At 52.0% G+C, this 19,516-nt stretch overlaps 1 protein-coding gene across 3 annotated transcripts in view; it reads left to right on the forward strand.

The window, feature by feature from the left end:
* The window catches only part of HOXB3 (homeobox B3), a 57,219-nt gene that overhangs the window by 32,945 nt on the left and 4,758 nt on the right, over positions 1 to 19,516 (forward strand). The window contains exons 1-4 of one of the 3 annotated variants that reach the window (XM_068996771.1): positions 6,842 to 7,003; positions 8,639 to 9,562; positions 10,521 to 10,589; positions 15,747 to 15,809. The gene's annotated coding sequence lies outside the window, so the exon portion shown is untranslated. Of the gene's footprint in view, positions 1 to 6,841; positions 7,004 to 8,638; positions 9,563 to 10,520; positions 10,590 to 15,746; positions 15,810 to 19,516 lie in introns of those variants that run through there. The other 2 variants (XM_068996772.1, XM_068996773.1) reach the window with 2 other exon arrangements.

The following is a 19,516-nucleotide window of genomic DNA, read 5'->3' on the forward strand; positions in this document are numbered from 1 at the left end:
AAAGTATCGAAAAAAAAAAAAAAGGGGGGAAAAAAAAAAAAAAAAGCCGCGCTCAGGACGAAATAACGGCGAGGTTCTGATTTGGGAATGGAGAGAAAGAAAAGGTGATTGTCCTCGAGGGGGGGGTGGAACGTGTGCGGCGGCTGAAGGAAGTGATCATTTTCTTGGATTGGCCTCAAAAATAATAATAATAGTAATAATGGTAGTAATGACAATAATAGTAATAATAATAATAGTAATAATAATAGTAATAGTAGTAATAGTAATAATAATAGTAATAGTAGTAATAGTAATAATAATAGCAATAATAATAGTAATAATAATTGTAATAATAATAACAACAATAATAACAACAATAATAATAACAACAACAATAATAATAACAGTAATAATAATAATAAATAACAATAACGATAATAATAATAACAATAGCAACAAACGGGCTTTGCTTATTTGTTCCACCCTCACGGAATTCTCCGAGAGCCCCGAACAGCACCGAAATTTCCCCCCCCCTCCCGCCGCCCTCGCCTTATCCAGAGACAAAGGCAGGGCTGGAACCCCCCGAAAGCGGCGTCGCTGCCCTGCCTGGGGGGAGCCGCCACCGCACCTTGCGCACATCCAAGTGTCCCCCCCAAAAATCCCCGCCGCCCCCTCCCCCGGTTCCAACAAAGCGCTGCTGGATGGGTTTTTTTCTTCCCCTTTTAATACTTAAAAATAATATTCATGCGGTCACATGGTGCGGGCTGCACGGTGTGATGTAAAAAAAAAAAAACCCACAAACGGATTTTATGGCTGGATTTTTGTTCAATTCTGGCGTTTTTAGAGGTAGCGACTGCAAAACTTGAAAGTTTCTTTTTTATTCACTTTTCTTTTTGGCAAGGGTTGTATTTTATTCTAATGCCTGAAGGTTTGGGAGGGCGGGGGGGAGGTTTTGTTTTGTTGTTGTTGCATTTTATTCCGCTGTTTCTCTCTTTGATCTGCTGCGCTTGTAAAGAGGGTGTTATTTTCGAGAGGGGGCTCCTAAGAATGGCAAAAAATGGGTGTTTCAACCCCCAAAAAAACAACAACAACAAAAAAAAGGAGAGGCATATGCTTCCAGGAATGCGGGGTCTATAGAGGCAAATCAAAGCTGGGAGGTATGAATGGGATAGAAGGGGGAGAAAAGAAGATTTCTATAGGACCTAAAAGTTCACAGCCATTATAAGCAGACAGAAGCCAAGAAAAATGCGAGAATTATACAGAAAATCATTAATCACTTCTTTTCTTTAAATACTTATCCCTTTTCCCATTGTTATTCAACAGCAAATCTCCGCAGACCGTCTGTCGGGAAAAAAGCACCCGGAGTCCTCCAAGAAACCTTCAGGGGCAATAACAATAATAATAATAATAATAATAATATTCCTAATAAAATCTGCACCCTAAAGGGGAAAGCTTTTCTTTTGGGGGGAGAAAAGCCAAAAATCCAACAGCACCCCCCACCCCCCGAGCCACCCCCCTCCCCCAGAGCTCTCTCACTTTGGAAGAAACCACCCCAAGCATGAGGGCGTTGGAAAAAGGATGTGGGAGCGAACCAGGTAACGGAGCTGCTCTCTTGGCATGCGTTTGGGATCGGTCTGCGGCCTCCTTTCGCCAGAAACCTGCGCGAAATCGAGAGGCAAAAAGGAGTTTAAAAAAAAAAAATAGAGGAAAGAGAAACACCCCGCGGGTCCTCGCGTGGGGTTTTCCTTCTTTTCCTCCGTTTCTTTGGAGCGAGGGGAGCGGGAGGAGAAAGTTTGAGGCGCGTCGGTGGCGGGAGGGGTTGGGGGGTTTTGTTTATTCCTCCTCGCTTTGGGGCTGGGCGTGTTTGGGGTTTTGCTGCGGGACCCCGGGGCTGGTTCCGGGGAGAGATTTTGGGGGGCTGTTCATGTTTAAAAGTCGGGGTTTATTTCCTCTTTTTTTTTTTTTTCCCGAGCTAAATCTCTCGCGGGACGGTTTGGGGAGGGTTGGGCCGAGCGTCCGCTGCGTGTCCCGGTTTGAGGCTGTCCCGGGAAATGTGAATATTCCCGGTTTCAGGCCGTGCCGGGGGTGTCGTTATGCCGGGATTGTCGCTGTCCTGGAGCTGCTGGCGCTCCCGGGGGTGACTCCCCCGTCCCGCCAGCCATGCGGGAATTACGCTGGGAAAAACGGGGAAAATTGGGGAGACAAAACCGAGCTGTGGCGAGCCCCGCTCGGGGGATAGAGTTCACGCAGAGGACACGTTTTCTAGGCGATTAGCTGGGTATTATAGCCGGGGAGTGACCTCGCAAACCCCTTGACCTCCCCGAGGCTGGACATTGTGCTGGCCGACAGCTCAGCCCCCAGCCCAGCAGAACTCCGCGTGTCCCGCCGGTGCCCGGCCCTGGAAAAGGGGGAATCAGCACCGGGAGGGGAGAAAAAAAAAAACCCTTAAAAGTTGGTTTATTTGTGCTTTCTCACGGTTTAATCGTTCTGGCCCCGAGGCCGGGCCTGCCAGAGCCTTTCTCTTCTCGTTTCTCTGCAAAAAATCGTGGGTTTTTGCGCCTTGCTTTGCTTTGGGAGAGGGAAATTGGGCAGGGGAGAGGGCGGCGGGCGCGGGCAACCGCGGCGGTTTGGCTCCGGGCAGCTCTTGGCCCTACAAAAATAATTTTGGGGGGATGAAAAACCAACCCCAAAGCCCAAGCGGAGGAGCGAAGCCGCGGCCTCGCCGCGTCCCTGGTCTCATCTCTCCGCTTATTTTCAGAAATTCCTTTGTTTCCCAGAGCCCCTCTGCTTCCCCCCTCCCTCCTTTTCTCCCCCCCGCACCTCCTCCCACTCCGCCGCTGCCCACGGCGCTCTCAAAAGCTCCTCTGTGCTCAGCTGCCTGCGCGGAGCAGCGCGGAGCGGCGCGGAGCGGCGCGGGGGATCCCCCCGGGACCTGGGATCCTCGGGAAGTCTCCCCCGGGGACTCCCGAACCGGAGCGATCCTCCCAGACCCCCCGCAAACCCGATCTGCTTTGTTATCTCTACCCAAATCCAGGACCAAAAAAATCCCCCGAAGATCCCCCAAAATTGGACAAAAAAAAAAAAAATCCCCCCGAAAATCCCGAAATTGGACAAAAAATCCCCTCCAAAAGATCCCAAAATCGGACAAAAAACGGGGGTTGTGTGAGGAAAACGCGGAGCCCAACCCCAGCGGGCCGCAGGGACTGGAGGGACGCAGTGAAAAGGAAGGAAAATTAAATTTATTTGCGTCTATATATTTATATATGGATATATGGGTATGAGGGGGGGTCTGGCTGGTGCAGGGGACCTGGGGACAGGCGGAGGGGGGCCGGCGGTGGCCCAGAGTGGCTCCGAGTCCCTTTAAAGGCTGCTCTGGGAGCGGCTTGGGAGTTTCTCAGCGCCGGTGACAGATTTATGATCCGCAATAAGAACGGCGTGTTTAAATCTGTAAATCAATCTCGCTTTCGCACTATATAAACGTTCATTTTATCTTCACAAAGAGGACGCCTTTGATCACGGCACCTCGGAGGGTGAAGCCGCTGTTTATGGCCGCGTTTCCGACCCTTTGAACCGGGGAGTTTTAAAACAAAACCAAAAAAAAAAAAAAAAAAATCGCCAAACCCAAAATGGGGCTTCTTTTGCATGAAACAAACCCAAAAATGCGCGCGGAGGTGAAGGGCGGGGGGAGCGTCTCTGCTCCGTTTGCTGCCTGGGATGGCTCTGTTCGGGTTTTTTTGGTGTTGTTCCTTCTTTTCCCCCCCTCTCTTTTAAAATGTGTTTACCCATTCACGGGGACACGAGTTTTATGAGAGAAAAAAGAGGGAAAAAAGAGAAAGAAGGAGAGAGAGAGAGAGAAAAAAGAAGTGGTTGTGAAGTGAAAGTAGCGGCTTCCGAATTGACCTGAAGTTGTCCTAAAATTCCCTCCTCCCGCCACCCCCGCGAAGTTTCCTCCCTCGTGGAGCCCCCCAGCCGCGGGAACCCCTTTTCATCTGATTTTTTTATCCCTCCCACACCTTTTCCCGAGCGTCTTTCTCCCGCCAGCCCCTGGCACTCGATAAAATCGATGCCGAAATAATCGAGGGCTTTTGAAACCCGAGCGCTTCCCCGCTCGCTCCTTCCCGGCCGGGGGGAGCCCAGCCCGGCCCCCCCGGGCCAGCCCGAGCGGTTCGGCTTCCAGGGACTCAAAACCCCTCTTTTTAAGGCTTTTAATTCATTTTTGGGTTTAATGCCAGCTCCCTCCGGGTTTTATCCCGGGAGGGAGGGAGGAATTGGAGTTCTGCGCCGGGGTGCGTGGAGGGGGTGGGGGGATGCTCTGTCCCGGGGTGCCGCGGTGGCCCCCCGGCTCTGGGGGACTCGGGGGCTCTGGGTCGTGACCCTGAGGCTTCCAGGCTCTGCTCGGTGCCAGTTTTGGGGGGATCCTTTCCCCCCGTGGGCGTGGGGAGGCAGCGCCGTGCCCGGGCAGCGCGCCCGGCTCCTGCTCCGCGGCTGCTCCGCGGCCTTTCCCAGCGGTTTCCTTTGTTGCTGTCTGTCTCTCTCTCTCTCTCTCTCTCTCTCTCCCTCCCTCTCTTCTTTTTTCCCGAGATCCCTGTACTTGGCAGCTCTCCCCAGACTCAAAATTTGATTTTTTTATTCCTTTTTTTTCCCCTCCCTCTCTAATGCAATAAAGTCTGGCCAAACAATAACAGCAGCGGGGAGAGAAGGCCTGGAAGTCAGGGGAAGCCGAGCGCTTTAAAATAGGAATATAAATATTCTCAGCTGGTTTGGGCTCTGGAACAGTTGTGCCATTCAGGGAGAGACTTGTGATTAAAAAAAATCTCAGCGTGGGCAGAGAAAAAAAAAAATCTAAAATAAAGGAAATGGGGAAGTGCCTTGGCTGAGCCAGGGTCCAACAAAGCCAACTTCCAGGAAAGGCTCAGGGAAGGGTTTGAGCGCTCTCAGCTCCGGCCAGGGTGGGGAAATAAACCCCAAATCGTGCTGTTTAACAGAGAATTGGGTGCCCCTCGCCCTTCACAGCCTGGCACCCTGCGACCCAGCCCGGGGAGAGGGGTCCGTGCCCACCGAGCAAAGCCGCGTTCAGTTGGAAACTTCTTCAAAAAAATCCTGTTCCGGTGGAAGGTCACAGTGGTCCTTTGAGTCTGAAACTGAGAGACCCCCTTCCCCCTTCCCCATCACGTGATTCATTAAATAATTAATGCAGAGGTTGCAGAATAGATATGTATTCGTCAGGAAAATCGCAGACATGGTCTCCTTGTGTCTGACGTGAAATTCAACTGTCCTTTAAAAAACAAGCCGAGAGCCGAGAGGGAAGGAGGAAAAAAAAAAAAAAAAAAAAAAAAAAGGAGAGAAAAGAGCGAGAGGGAGAGAGAGAAAGAGGGGGAGAGAGGAGGAGAGAGGGAGAGGAGTCTGCAATAAAACAATTCTCAGGAACCACGAAGCCACGCCGAGGGCTGGATTATTGTAAGTAGCAGGGGCTTCCCAATTCCTAGCGTGTCTATATGTCCATGTAAATTTATTGTTTGTTATTAATGTTATTGTCGTAAAATGTGACAAATCGCCGTCTTCATTTCCTCCCATTTCTCTTCACATGGGGGCTATGTGTGTTTATACCCATCGAGGCATTTCATTGATATTTTTAGGAATATTCCTCTCCCTCTCCCTCTCTCCTCGCAACCTTTTTTTTTTTTTTTTTTTTTTTTTTTTTCCCTTCTTCCCCCTTTCTTGATTTATTACAATAAACATGTCAGCAGCAGCGCGGCTGCCATTGTGTGTGTGTTTGGGAGAGAGTTGTGTTGTTTATGGCGGTGTCCAAGATAAATCATTGCTCGAGTGAAAATGATGTGCAAGCGATGATATTTTAGAGCGAGGATCTCTCCCCTACCCCGCTCCCTGGAGTTGATTATTTCAGGCGATTTACAGTAATAGATCAGCGGCTAATATGAAAGCTCTGTAGCTGGGGGTCTTAAATTACGGCATCTGTGATTACCAATTAAGCAGAGATTTGTATAAATTTGGGAAACCGGGAACGCCTCATTGGCGTGTAAACCTCGGGAAAAGAGCACGACCTTAATATAAAAATTACAGCGTTTGCTGCGTCCCTTTATCAACGAGAGCTCATTTTCTCCCCAGCCCTGGCTGCAGCACAGGCACAGGTTGCTTTGCTGTTTTTAAACCAGAATCCGGACTTCAAAAAAAAATGGAAACAAACTGAAAACAAACTGAAAACAAAATGAAAAATAAAAGAAGGGGCTGCAGCAGGAGGGCTGCGAGGGAGCTCTGCCTCAGCGCAGGCTCCGGGCGCGGGCAGGAAGAGGGGTTTGCCCCTCAGCCCCAGAACAATGGGGAGCTGGGGCGCTGCCGAGTGACCCCAACAGGGGCGGGTTGTCCCCATAACCCCTGGCAACGACAGCGAGGGGAATAAACCCATTGTGGCTCATTCCTTGAGCTTTTCCTGCCGGATTTTGCGCCCATTTTTAGGCTCCCGCTGAGGATGGGATGGAGATGGACTGGGAGAGGTTGAGGATGTGCAGGATGAAAGTTGGAGAAAGTGCCCTGAAGGATCGCCTTTCTCTTCGGGAGCCCCGGCCTGGGCTTCACCTCGGGAAAAACAGAGCTCCGAGGAGAAACAGCGCCGAAAATGGGCTTAAAACCAGCAAAACCTGGCCGGCAGCTGTTACCTTATGTAAAATATCGCCGGGCTGCCGCGGGGAAATCTCAGTCGAGCCACTGAGGCGGGGTAGGGAAGGCTGAGGCTTTGGGGGACGAGATTTATGTCCCGAACGGGGGAACAGCGCTACCTGCGCGGCTGTCGGCCAGGGGAGCGCATCCTCGGCGGGGAACGGGGGCTCAGGAGGCAGCGCTGCCCTCCCCTCCCGGCCCCGAACCGGCCCAAATCGGTCCTGAGTGTTGAAAGGGAGAGGAGGAAGTGGGAGCTCGCGTTTTTAAATATTTTACAAGCTCCGACATGCGAGGAGTCAATAAAACTGACAACAGGAGCAAAGATTAAATGTTCGCACCGGATTCTCGGGTGAGAATTCACCGCTTTTCCCCCCCCCCCCTCCCTTCCCTCCCCTCTGCTCGCCAGCCAAGCCTCGCGCAGCCCGGCCGGGGATATTTAACTCTGTCTGCCAGAGTAAACCTTTATGTAGCAGAATTAGAGGAGCTCAGCGACTTTCATTAAATATTCAGGGAGATCCGGGGACGGTGACTGAGCCAGAAATACGGCATCGCTCTCTGTCAAGCCCTGTATTAATTTAAGTTGTCGACTTGGATGCAGACCCCTCCCCACTTCCCCCCCCCCCCTTCTTTATTTTATTCTGTAGTGTTTTATTGCGTTTTGTTGCCTTTTTTTTAAAAAATTATTTATTTCCCCCCCCCCCCCGGCTCGGTTTGGGACCCTGAGCGTGAGAAATCGGCCCTCGGAGGGGGATCCACCCCGGAGCCCCCCTGCCCTGGGAGTCAGCGCCCTTTAAATCGGTCCCGGGGCTCTTTTTACCCCCGGTCCAGGCGCCTTTGTGCGAGTGTCGCCCTTCAGCGATGGGATGTCACCCGGAGATGGGGTGGCCGAGGGCTACAAGGTGGCTGTGGCCGAGCCCTGGCGCTGCGGACACTGCCCCGAGGGGAGCCCGGACACGGGGTGGGGCTCCGGGCCCCAAAATGACCCCGACACGACTCTCAGCTCCTGATTAAGACACTCAGAGCCAGAACAGGAGCTCAGATCCTGGATAACAACTCCACACTTCCATCAGGAGACTCAGAGCCAGGAGGACACCCCAGAACAGAGTTAAGACCCCAAAACTCCAGGGAAAAGTCTGCAGCCTTGGAAAGACCCCAGAGCACGAGAGGACCCAGAGCTGGGAGGGGGAGACAGACCCAGAACGGGAGCCAGAGGAGGGAGGGGACCCCAAAACCAACCAGGGTGGGCTCTGGGGCTGTGGAAGGCAGAGCCGCCCGTCCTGCTCCATCCTGGCCGGTGGCTCCAGGACGGGTCCAGAGCAGGGAAGGGCTGGGGTGACACAAAACCTCTCCAGAAGGTTTTTTTTGGGAGAGCCTCTCTCCCCCGGATTTTGCCTCAGACCCTCAGGGCTCTGCCTCCCTCCTTCCCATCAGCTCCATCCTCTGCAAAATCCCAGATTTTCCCCACGGGTGACGCGAGGGACGGGACTCGGTTTGGGCCGGAGCTGCCAAGGGAAGTCCGGACCGGCAGCTCCTGCCCCGCGCAGCCTCTCCCCTCTCAGCAGCTTCTCTTCTTCCCCAGATCCTCTAAAACCCCCTCCCTCACTATTTTTTAAAGCCCCGCTTCTTTATTAACTGCCTGAAAACGAGTTTTTCCCCCAGCCGCAGCCATTGTGCCTCGCAGCCACACACAGCAGATAAAACGCTCGGGGGGCGGCGGGGTGGGGGATAATTGGCTATTTCAAGTGGCTCGAGCGAGCGGTATTTCATTGATTTCTGGGCAATCAGCCTTTCTCCTCGCCTGTCATCTCCTCCGAAGGTCCTGGTCCATCAGCGCCGCGAGTCCGCGCTCATCACAGCGCGCCCCCAAAAGAAACCTCCCCCCCCCCTTTCCCCTCCTGGCCCGATCTTTTCCCAGAGAGGAAGCGATTAACGCCGTAAATATGAGTCAACAGCACCTTAATTCATAATTTATTGCGGGCGGCAGGGGAGAGTTATTTCACATCAAAGCCTCGCGGAGGGCGAGAGCGGCGAGGAGCGGAGAGAGGAGCAAAAAAAGGAGGATAAAACGCGGCAATCTGGGGCTCGGGCGCGGGGCAGAAGCTGTTTTTCCCCCTTTTTTATCCGTGTTTTCCCTTGGGACGGGGTTTGAGGCAGGGTTTGGCCCCCTCAGCGTCACCCCCGGGCTCACAGAGCCGCGATCACCCCGGTCCCACCCTCGGCAGGGCCGAGGAGCCGCCGGGGAGGGCCCGGGGCGGCCGCTGCCGCTTCATTTTCATCTTTAAAACCAGAGGCGAGCACGAGTCGCAGGCAGCCGGGACAAAAGGGAAGAGTTCGGTGGCTTCGCAGCCAAACAGGGAAAAGTTTGGAAGCGGGGAGGGTTTTCTTTGAAGTTTTCTCTCTTTTTTTTTCTTTTTTTTTTTTTTTTTGCTGCTGCGCGGGGAGGAGGGAAAGGAGGGGGACACGAAGGGAATAAAAGGCAACAACGCCGTTTCGACACTTCCCTGCGCGCAGCCATCCCCAGATGAAAAGGGAGGCTATAAATCAGAGGCCGTGGTGGCGATTCGACTCCTTTTTCCACCCCCCCCCCCACCCCCTCTTTTCCTTCTTTGTTTTTTAGCGCAGATATGAGGGGAGGGGTTAAGGAGAAATCCCCACTCGTTGCTCTCCCGTCTCCTTTTGATGTGAAATACATCAGGGCTTCATTGGCAGCGCTATTGGAGGTCAGGGGGGAGAAGCCTGAAAAACTTCGGGTCGAATTCTCCCCGAGGCTTTTCCCGCTGGAATCAGCTGGGAATGGGAACCCGCAGCCTCCGGGATGGGGGCACAGGGAGCGGCCACCCCCCGCCAGCCCCTCTGCCACCGCTGCCCGCCTGGAACTGCCGCCCCATCACCTGCTCCGGCTCCCGGGGTGGGTTTGGGGTGGTTTTCTTTAGGATGGGAAGGGTTCCCCCCCCCGCTTTTAGGGTTTTGGGGAGCAGGATCCGCACCACGGCCCCTCCAGCATCTCCCGTATTCCCTCTCCCCGCGCTGAGGTCAGCTCCAAGCAAAGCCGAGGCTAAAAATAACCTCCGGGATCTGGTTTGTTGCTACCGGTACCTCTCCCCCTCTCTCGTGCTCCAGGAGTCCCAAATATTCCCTGGAAAAGGGCGAGATTTAACGACGGGATTTACTGCGAAGGGCGGGGGGGGGGACCCAAAGAAAGTAAAAACCCGGGTGGGCTCTGGAGAACTTTTATTCCCCTCCCTCCCCTTCTCTCTCTCTTTCTTGCCGTCCTTCTTCCTTCCCTTCGGTTTTTTCCCCTTTCCCCGGACGAGACATATGGAATCAATTTCCAATCCTGACACTGAAGGCTGGCCAATTCCTACTGGCTCTAAAAAGCAGAATCCATTTGGTTCCCTTCTCTCCAGCACCCCTTGTCACTCAGTATTATAACCCTCTTGCAACATTTTAAGTCTTTATAAAGAGAAACAGCTTTCCAGACAGATACCAGGGATTCGGGAGTGGGGGAGGTTTTTTTGGGACTTTTTATCCTCTTTTTTCTGGATTTTTTTTTTTTTTTTTCCAAGAGGGGAGCTTTCGATCGCCCCCCTCTCCCCCACCTCATCCCTTCTGGGCTCGCTGTCTTTCCGCGAAGGGATTCTCATCCTTGCCATACTTTGAGCTCTTTTGGACGAATTTCTAATTTTTCTCCACCTCCAGCCCGTTCCGTTTGAACAGAGCAAGTCCAAAAAAAAAAAAAAAATCAAAAAAAATATTCAAAACATCTTTGAGGGGGGGAAAAAAAAATTCCAATCCGAGCGAGCCGTCGGCGAGATCCAGCGGGGGTGAAATAAAGTAGTTTCTTCTCCTTAATTTGCCTGCTCCAGTGGCGAACCCGCACCGCCCCGATCCGGCTTTTCTCCTTCTCCTTGGAGTCCTGGCTCGGAGTCTCGCAGGTAAGAAGTTCAAAAATAAATAAATAAATACAGAAATAAATAAATAAACCAACGAACGCCGCAGCTCCGGGGCCGCGAGCTGTAATTAATTGCTCCGAAAGCTTTGACAAGGCTTCACCAGGAGCCGGAGCTGCCTCTTCCCCCGCGAACAAATTAAGACTGATGCCTCGGGGAAGCAGAAGAGGAGCAAAAATTATCCATAACCGGCACCAGCTTCTTCCCAAACTCGTTTTTTCCTCCCCCCGCCAAAGTTTGCCCGGGACACATTTGCTAAAGGTTTCACACCTTCTGTGCCGTTTGAAAAAGAAACGACCGAAAAACAAAAAAACCTAAAAAAACCCGTTGGAAAAGCGGCTTTTAAAGCGCCGAATGTTGGGGACGGTGATTTATGGCCCCACCAAGTTTTTTGTTTACTCGGAGCAAACCCTAATTACACCAAAAAAAAAAAAAAAAAAAAAAAGAGGGAGAGGTTTCCCAAGCTCTGCGTCTGTCCCGAGCGTGTTTTGCCTCCCCAGGTCGGGCTGGAGCGGCCAGATGTGCCTCAAAAACATCTGGATGCTCGAGCTGCTTTTCCTTCGCGTGCGTTTCAGCGGAGGCGCCTCAAAATTCATCCCCAAATCGGCGGCTCTTTGGGGGAATCCCGGCTTAAAAATACCAGGCTTTGAAAAATGTTTGGTTTGGAGCTTTTGGGGGGGAGGGAGGGATGATGAAAATGGCTCGTTTCGCTCAAAACCGTGGCAGGGTTTGAAAGGGAGGGCTGGGAAGAGCGGGTATTTTATATTCTGTGGGTTTGTGGTGAAAATCTCTGTCTCAGGGCAAAACCAAAATCCCCTCTCCCTCCTCCCCCATGAAGGCCCGATGTGAGTTTTAAAGGCAAGACGGGAAAATCCTTTATACGGAGGGGGGAAAAAAACTCCGAGAAATGGAATGAAAGCAGCGAAGTTTTGCTCTAAATTTGAATATATTTGTGCTCCCTGTTCTCCTCTGGAGCGAGATAATAACTCAGGACAAGCTGCCAGTTCTGCAAATGTCCTCATCCATTGGGAAACTGGGAAAGTTTTGGACTCGGTGTCGGATATTTCCCGAGGTTGCATCGGCAGGAGCTCGGCTCCACCAGCGTCTGCTCTGCTTTTCTTTCCTTTTTATTTATTATCATTATTATTATTATTTTATTTCCTGAAAATTGCTTCGCATCCCATTTCTCCAGCTTCGGAATTATCTCCATTCGCCTCCAGCGAAACTTGAATTTTCTTTTTTTTTCTTTTTTATTTTCTTTAAGCGAGAGCTCGATCTGTTGGCGAATGAAATCCGAGGAGAAACCGCAGGCCCTAAGTGGCCGTAATTTAATTGATTTTATCATAAATCACCAACTTCATGAAGAACCAAAGTTTTCGTTGAAGTAAATTGATATTAATGGACACTTTCTGATCTTTAACCGGATGGATCTTTGTGGGGCTGCTGCTCCCGCTCCTGCTCTTTTGGGACAGGAGGATTTTAGGGGAATAACGTGAATTTATTTCTCCACCTTTCCAAGCTGGAGTTTCTTCCACCCTGCCTTTAAAAAAACCCGGATTTTATTCCCAGCCTGGGCACTCGGCTCCCTGGGAGCTCAGATCCTTGATAAGATTTTTTTTTTTTTCTCCCAGGGGAGGTTGAGCACCGAAAAATGAATTTATTCTGGTTATTCCCCTCTGTGGGTTATTCCAGGGATTCTGTGGGTGTAGGGAAGGGATATTTTGGTCAAACCCACAGGGAATTGTGTCCCGACACGGCCGCGCACCCCTGTTAAAAATAGGAATAGGATTTAACCCCCTCCGTGTCCTCTGCTGCCTCCAGCATCCCAAATCTTTCCCCCGATTAAAAATTAACCCGGAGCTCGGGATGGCCGCGAGCCCTTTGATGTGGTGATGAGGATGCCCGGGCGAATTCCAGGACAGGAAAAGAGGATTTTACACCCCTCCCCTGCCCCACCACCCCCCCAAAAAAAGGCTCGCGCGGGTGTTTTTGGGGGGTGTTCGCAGGGGTGCCCCGAGCGGGGAGGATGCGGCGCTCAGATGGAGAAATTCGGTGTGAAACCATCCCAGGGCGGAGAAATCGAATTCCTTGGCACCACTTTTCCCTCTCCCGCCATTCTTCCTCTGGGTTTTTTGGTCTTTCTGAGGTACCAGAAGGTGAAACGGGAACTCCGCTCCTGTCCCAGCTCCCTTCTCCCTCATTCCCAGCTCGCTCTCCAGGATGCGGGCGGGGATCCTTGCAACAAGAAAAAATTCACCGAATTCCTCCCTTTCCTCACAGAAACGGCCCCGGCGCCCGCGTGGGTGCTCCCGGAACTGCGGTGGGAGAAAAGCTTTGAAACTTCTTTTTTTTTTTCCCTCTCTTTTTCTTTTTTTTTTTTTGCTTCTCCCTAATTTTTTATCTTTTGGAGGATGAGGAGGGTGGGGGTTAAAAAACGGGAAGAAATCGGGAACCGCCTCCTCCGTGCCGGGGCCAACCAGGAGCCCATCCCCAGGACCTGGGAGGCAGAAAAAAACCCCCTCAATCCTTTTTCCCTGATCCCCAATCCCGTTATTTTTTCCCTGGATTTCCGCCGTCTCGGCTTTGGGAGCGGTGGTTGCCGCGGTCTCTCTCCCCGTTGCTGTTTGTTCTCCTCCAGGTTCAGAGATCAAAAAAAAGAAAATTAGAAGGAAAAATGAATGAAAGGGAAGGAAAAAACAACCCCGGAGCGCCCCAAAGGCCGGGAATGCGGCGGGATGGGGCGAGGGGAAAAGCCGGCCCCGCTTCCCGGGAAGTTTTGGGAATTTGCTGATGGGGGAATTCGTGGCACTGGCAGGGGAGAGCCGCTCGTTTCCCAATTCTCCAGAAAATGGCCAAAAAAGCTTGACGTGGCTCAGTCACGTGGGCGCATAATTCAAGCGATTATTTCGGCGTTTGGGAGGAAAGGCGGGTTGGGAATGGGGGGGAGGAGGAGGAGAAGGAAAGTGGGGATTCCCACCCCTTTCTCCCAAAATAGCGCCTGGTCCCCCAGCCTGCCTCCCCCCAACCCCCACCCACCCCCTCCCAAATCTTCGCTCACCCAGGAGAGGTTTTTTGGGTGCCCCATGGGGGAGGGGGTGCTGGGGGGCCGGTGGGACCCAGCCCGGGGGGGGGGGGGGGTGTTTGTGTGCTTCTATTTCGATTTTGGGGGGGGTTTTTTGGAGCCGATTCCAGAGCTCTTGCGCTGATTGATCATTAACCTGGTGAGTTATTGCTCCTCTAAGCAAAGGTCAGGGGGAGAGAAAGGTCCAATCTGTCAAGGCAAACCCACCGCTCGCTCAGTTTCGTTTTGATTTCTTATCCTGCCCGGCTTCTGTTTGGGGTTTCGCGAGGTCCTGGACCCTCCATAACTCTCCCCTCCTCCTCCTCGGAGCTCTCCCCACCTCGTTCTCGCAGTTTGCGGGGTTGGCAAAACTCCAAAACCTTCTTTTTTAGACCAAAAAAGAAAAAGAGCCGGGATGGGGTGAGCGGCCCTGGGGGGGCTGCGGGAGGAGCGAGGCCGGGCGGGAGCGGCCCCGCCCCCGAGAGAAAAATTAATAGAGAGAAAAAAAAAAGAGAGAAACCCCAAACCAACCCCAAATCAAAACAAAGAACACGGGGAGGGGGTGGGGGAAGCCTCGCTGCATCCCTCAGCTGCGAGGAATAAACGAGAAGCAGAGCAAAACAACCGCCCCCGTTGCTGGAGCCGCTTTTAATTCCGGCTTCTTCTGCTGGTTGTTTGGTTGTTTGGTTGTTTGTTCCTCTTTTTTCCCCCCCTCCCTCCCTCCGCTCCAAATAAACGCGATTTTCCCTCTTTTCTCCACCTCCTCGCTCTTTCCCCCCCCCCCCCACTTCTCTCCTTCCCCGCTCCCGGCGTGGGAGGAACTTGGGAAGAGTCAGCGTTTGCTGAGCTCACAGCGCTGAAAGGGATTTTTTTTTTTTTTTTAATATTTTTTTCCCTTTTCTTTTGATTTTTTAATTTTTTTTTTTCTCTTTCCAAACCTCCGAGGGACCCGAGCGGCCCCAGCTGAGCGGGGAGGGCGGTGATGTAAGTGGAGCACGGCCAGGGCTGCGCATTAAAGCGCGTGTAATAATAATCCTAATAAAAAACCCAGCCACAGGCCGCCGACTCGAGAAGGTCACGAAGCATCCGCGGGTGATTTATGGACTCGGGGATGTTGTCACAAGCAGAGTGAGGGTGCGAGGGGAACATTTTTATTTGAGATTAATAACATCAACATACAGAACGGAAACGGGATTATTAAAGCGACCGAATGTTTCCCAAAACGAAAATATTTTTAAATGAGATTGCTTTTTTTTGGTTGGTTTTTTTTTTTTTTTTTTTTTTTTTTGCTCTCTTTTTCCTCCCCTTCCCTTTCTCTCCTCCCCGCGCCGGGAGCTCTGCGTGCCAAAGTTGCGGTGATAAATCTCGGCGTGGCTTTCGGAACGTTCGCGGCTCGAACGCGTTAATTCTGGGACCGGATCGCTGCTGCGGGGGTCGTGTCCTCGTGCTCCGTAAAGCAGCTCCGTCCTCCTCCTCCGAGCACATTTTGGAATCGGGAAATTTCCAAAAAAAAAATTCTTTTTCTGAATCCTCAAGGCTTTTCTGCCTTTCCCGGGGAAACGGCCTCGTGTTTCCCCTCCTGTTTTATTGTTGTTGGCTCCAAACTAATGAACTGCGGGTATTTAATCTCCTAAAAGCGTTTAACACCGAAATCACCGCCAGGACTGAGCCAAAATCCTTCCCCATGCCCAAATTTTGCAAGCTGCGCTCAGAGTTCACCCCCAGCCCACGGTTCACGGGTCCGTCCCGAATGGGAACCCCAAAACCAGGAGGAGTTTCCCCGGCCTGGGGGGGTTTGCAGGGAGGGAAGGTGGAAGGAAACACCGGGGAGAGAGAGGGGATTGCACCAAATCTTCAGGAGTAAATCCGAATTTTGATGGGGCTGCTGGGTGATCCCTGCAAGTGCGGGGGATTCCTGGGCTGGGAGAAACCCCCAGAGGGGCTTTTGTTCACCTTCTCCCCATTCCCACCAATTCCCTCCTCTGCCTGACGGTGAATCCCCTTGTCCACGCTGCTCTGACCCAACTTTCACGCTGTGTTTTGTTGTGTTTTTTTTGTTTTTTATTTCCCCCTCTCCTCAGTCCTTCTCCTCTCTCAAAATCCACCGCGGCCTCGAATTTGCCGGAGCGGCCCTCGGAGGATCGGTGAGTTTTGCTGCAGCTCCTACCTGGCCTCTGTGTGTGTCGTGTCCGTCTGTCCCTGCTCACCACCAGCCTCGCAGAAGCCATTCCTCCTCTAAAACTCCCCCAAACGTGACTTGTTCCATTTATTTTATTATTTTTTTCTTAAATTTAAATCCCTCCCCTCCACCCCACCCCAAAACAAGCAAAGGCTGCTGCGGGTTTCAGCCGAGTTCTTTTCCTTTTGCTACCGGCTTGTCTGGAAACTTGGTGATTTATGGCCGTGACTTGGAGGGAGTGTTTGAGATGGGAGATATTTCCTGCGCTCCCTTTGAAGGGAGAGCCACTCAGATCGCAACATTTGCTGCTGATTTCGTGACGAGGGCGAGGGAGCCGCATTTGAAAGAAAAATAAGCTGCAAGCAAAGCAAAAATGGCAGTGCCTGAAATAACTACTTACAGCAGCTCAACTCCTAAACGGGCAACCACCGCCTTAACAGGGATTTTTTCCAGCTGGTTGAGGTTAAAACAAGAATTTTTGCACTTCAGAGGAGTTACTTGCAGGATCCGAGGCACTTCTGGTTGGCCAAGAGCTCCAAATAAGTCAGTGGAGGTCCATGGTCAGAAATCTGTAGAGAAGTTCGTCTGCAGAGAAGTCTTTAAACAGCCCACGACTGTTTTCTCCTCTTCCCCTTTCCCTGGGAATTCCACGCCGGGCTTCCTAAATGGGAACTGTCTCGGCGCAGAAGATTTATGTCGGAGCAGTTCATAAAAAGGCAGATGAGAGGGGTGGTGGGGGGAAAAAAATAATAATAAAATGGCAATAATGGTGTTCTCTGGTCCCATCTGGGGGCTGCAGGCAGAACAATAGCTGGAAACCCCGGAATCCCTGAGATCAGACTTTATCCATCACCTGGAAAACCTTGGCTGTGCAACCCCGAGTGAGTCCTCCAAAGTCCAAATATTTCCTTGGGCATCCTTTTTATTGTCGTTTTTATTTTCTTTTCCTCTTTCCAGGGTTGTCAGCCTGAAGGTGCAGCACACACAGAGCAAACAAATAAATAATACTAATAAGAATAACAATAATAAAAACAATAACAATAAAAGGCGATGGAACCCCTCGAAGGGTCCTACCTTCCCAGCAAAGTCCAAAGAGCCTTGGTGGTGCCTCTTTGCCTTTTGCTCCACTCAAATTCCCCCCTCGTCAGCACTTCAGGCCAAGGAGGGAGCGCCCAGAATTAAAGGAGGGCCGAAAATTGGGATGGGAAACAAAAGTAGCACTTGGGAGAGGGGGAGAAAAAAAAAAAAAAAAAAGGGGAAAAAAAAAGTGCAGACACCTAAATTCCTCGCCCAGCCTTCCTCCCACTCGCCAGCCCCTCCTCGTCACGGTTTTTTTTTTTTTTTTTCCACCCTAAAAACGCTTCTTGGCCAGTTTTTGCTGGCGGCAGAGGGGAGAGGCGTAAATCTCCCGTGGCGACAGCGGCCCGGCAATCCCGGGTTATTAATAACCGCAATAATAATCATCTTTATTGCCCCACACCTCGCCGCCTCGGCCTCCCCGGAGAGCCCTTCAGCCCCCCCAAGCCCCGCACCCACTGCCGAGGCCGCGGGGCTGCCCCGGGACGCTGAAAGTTCCGCCCAAGTTCCTCCGGGCTGCAGCAGCCCCGCGCAGCCGCGGCCCCTCCGCGGCCCCTCCGCGCTGCTCCAAGCCCCGGTTCAGGCCCTAAAAAAGGGGATTCGGTCTGGGGGGGGGGCTGCGAGGAGCCAAAGGCGGCCGGGGAAGGGGGTGGGGGGAGCATCCTCAGCATCCTCTTGGAAGAGCCGCGGTTGTGGCCGGCGCGGAGGGGAGAGGAGAGGAGGGGAGGGGAGGGGAGGGGGGGGGACACGGCGATGGGGAGAGGCTTCATTAGCATAAATTGACACCTAATTGTTAAACACGTGAATCAAAGGCCGGCTTTGCCGTCTCTCTGCCTAGGCCTCTGTCCACCGCGCCTGCAATTAGCATAATTTTTCACTAGTGACGCTGTTCGGGAGCCTTCGCCCGGCGATCCGAACCAAATCTTGATGCTGAAATATCCCCTCGGCTTCATCCCCCCCCAGCCCCCCCGCCTCCACCACCCTCCCACCCCCCCAAATCCCCCCGTAGTGGCCGGGATCCTCGCGGTTCTTATTTTAATCCCAGCCGAGCATCGCGCGGTTCGGGTGGGGGGGGGGGGTGCGTGTGGCGGTGCTGGGTGGGTGCGGGGTGGGTGTGGGGTGGGTGGGTGGGTGGGTGGGGGGGGTTTGTTGTGTTCAGCTTTTCTTTCTTTCCTTTTTTTTTTTTTTTTTTTTTTTCCCTTCTCCTTTCCCTTCTTCCCCTTTGCCGTGCTAAAGCAGAGGCCATTGTTATCAGTGAGCAGCGCGTACCAGTCCAGAGGCCAAGTAGAACCTCAGCGTTTGGCCATTCAAAGCCCCTCGGCTTTTCCCGCACGGCTCGGGAAAGCTGGGAAGCATCTTGATTTTTTCTTTTTTTTTTAAATTTTTTTTTTTTTTCCCCCTCCTTCCTTTCCCCCAAACGGAGACCGAGCGAGACAATTTGTGCCGCCGTAACCGACTGGCTGAGCCCCCTCCCCCTCTGTTTTGGCTTTTTTTTTTTTTTTTTTTTTTTCTCCATCTTCTTCTTCTTTTTTTTTTTTTTTTTTTTTTTTTTAAATAATTACACCCATCCCCTATGCCGGATTTATTTATTTATTATTTGTTTTTTTTCCCCGCCTCACCCGCGCGTTTTATTCCCGTAACGTTTTGAAAGGAGAGAGAGAAAAAAAAAAAAAAAAAAAAAAAAAAGCGGGGAGTAACGGGAGGGGAGGGGTGGGAGGGGGGGGGTCATTCCTTGCTTATTGATTGCGTGGATGCTGGATGTGAAAATATATTATGTCTGCCTGTGCTTGGCTCGTCAGAGACTAAGGTAAGCCGGACTCAAATAGGCTATCACTTTGTGAATGGCGGAGTATATGTCCCAATGATTTATGACCATATGACTCCAATCTCGGTTCAAGAAGAGTTCACAAGCTTTAAGCTTCCTTCCACGCAGAGCCTCTTTTGCAGCCCTCACCCAGAGCCCTTTTTTTTTTTTTTTAATTCCCCCACCCTCTTTTTCCAACCCCCCCCCCCCCCCATCCCCCCCTTCCCCATCCCCGCGTTTTTCCAACTGGGGGAGTTCTTGCTTGGGGTGGGGGGAGGGAGGAAGGGAAATTTGGGGAATGGCTCGTTCTTTTTCCAGGCGGATCCACGGCCGGGGAAGGCGTTGGGGGTTTGAGCTCGTTCTGAGCGGCCGACCTATTGTTAAAGGGCATGTTTGGAATATTGAGTATTAATAATAATCGGAATTAAACGCGGGGCTCTGCCTGGCTTCTGCGGCTCGGGGAAATGGACCTGGCGAGGGGGCGGGGGAGGGGAAAGGCGCTGCTCTTCCCCAGAAACACACTCAGGTTGGGAATTTCGGATTTCCAACATGGAGGGGACGCCTTTCCAGCAGAATCCCTCTGCCTCAGCTTCCTTTTATCTCCTTCCCCCGACCGCCTGATTTCTGTTTTTTTCCCGGCGCATCCTCATCCTCTCCACAGCCTTTTCCCTCTGGCACCTTTCCCCGATTCCTATTTTTTATTATTATTATTATTTTATTTTTTTCCATTTAAATGGCCCCAAATCCTCGCCCTCCAAAGTTGCAGGCAAAGAGTTTGTGGGGAATCGGTG

This window comes from Aphelocoma coerulescens, chromosome 27 (assembly GCF_041296385.1).
Source record: "Aphelocoma coerulescens isolate FSJ_1873_10779 chromosome 27, UR_Acoe_1.0, whole genome shotgun sequence".
Taxonomy (NCBI): Eukaryota; Metazoa; Chordata; class Aves; order Passeriformes; family Corvidae; genus Aphelocoma; species Aphelocoma coerulescens.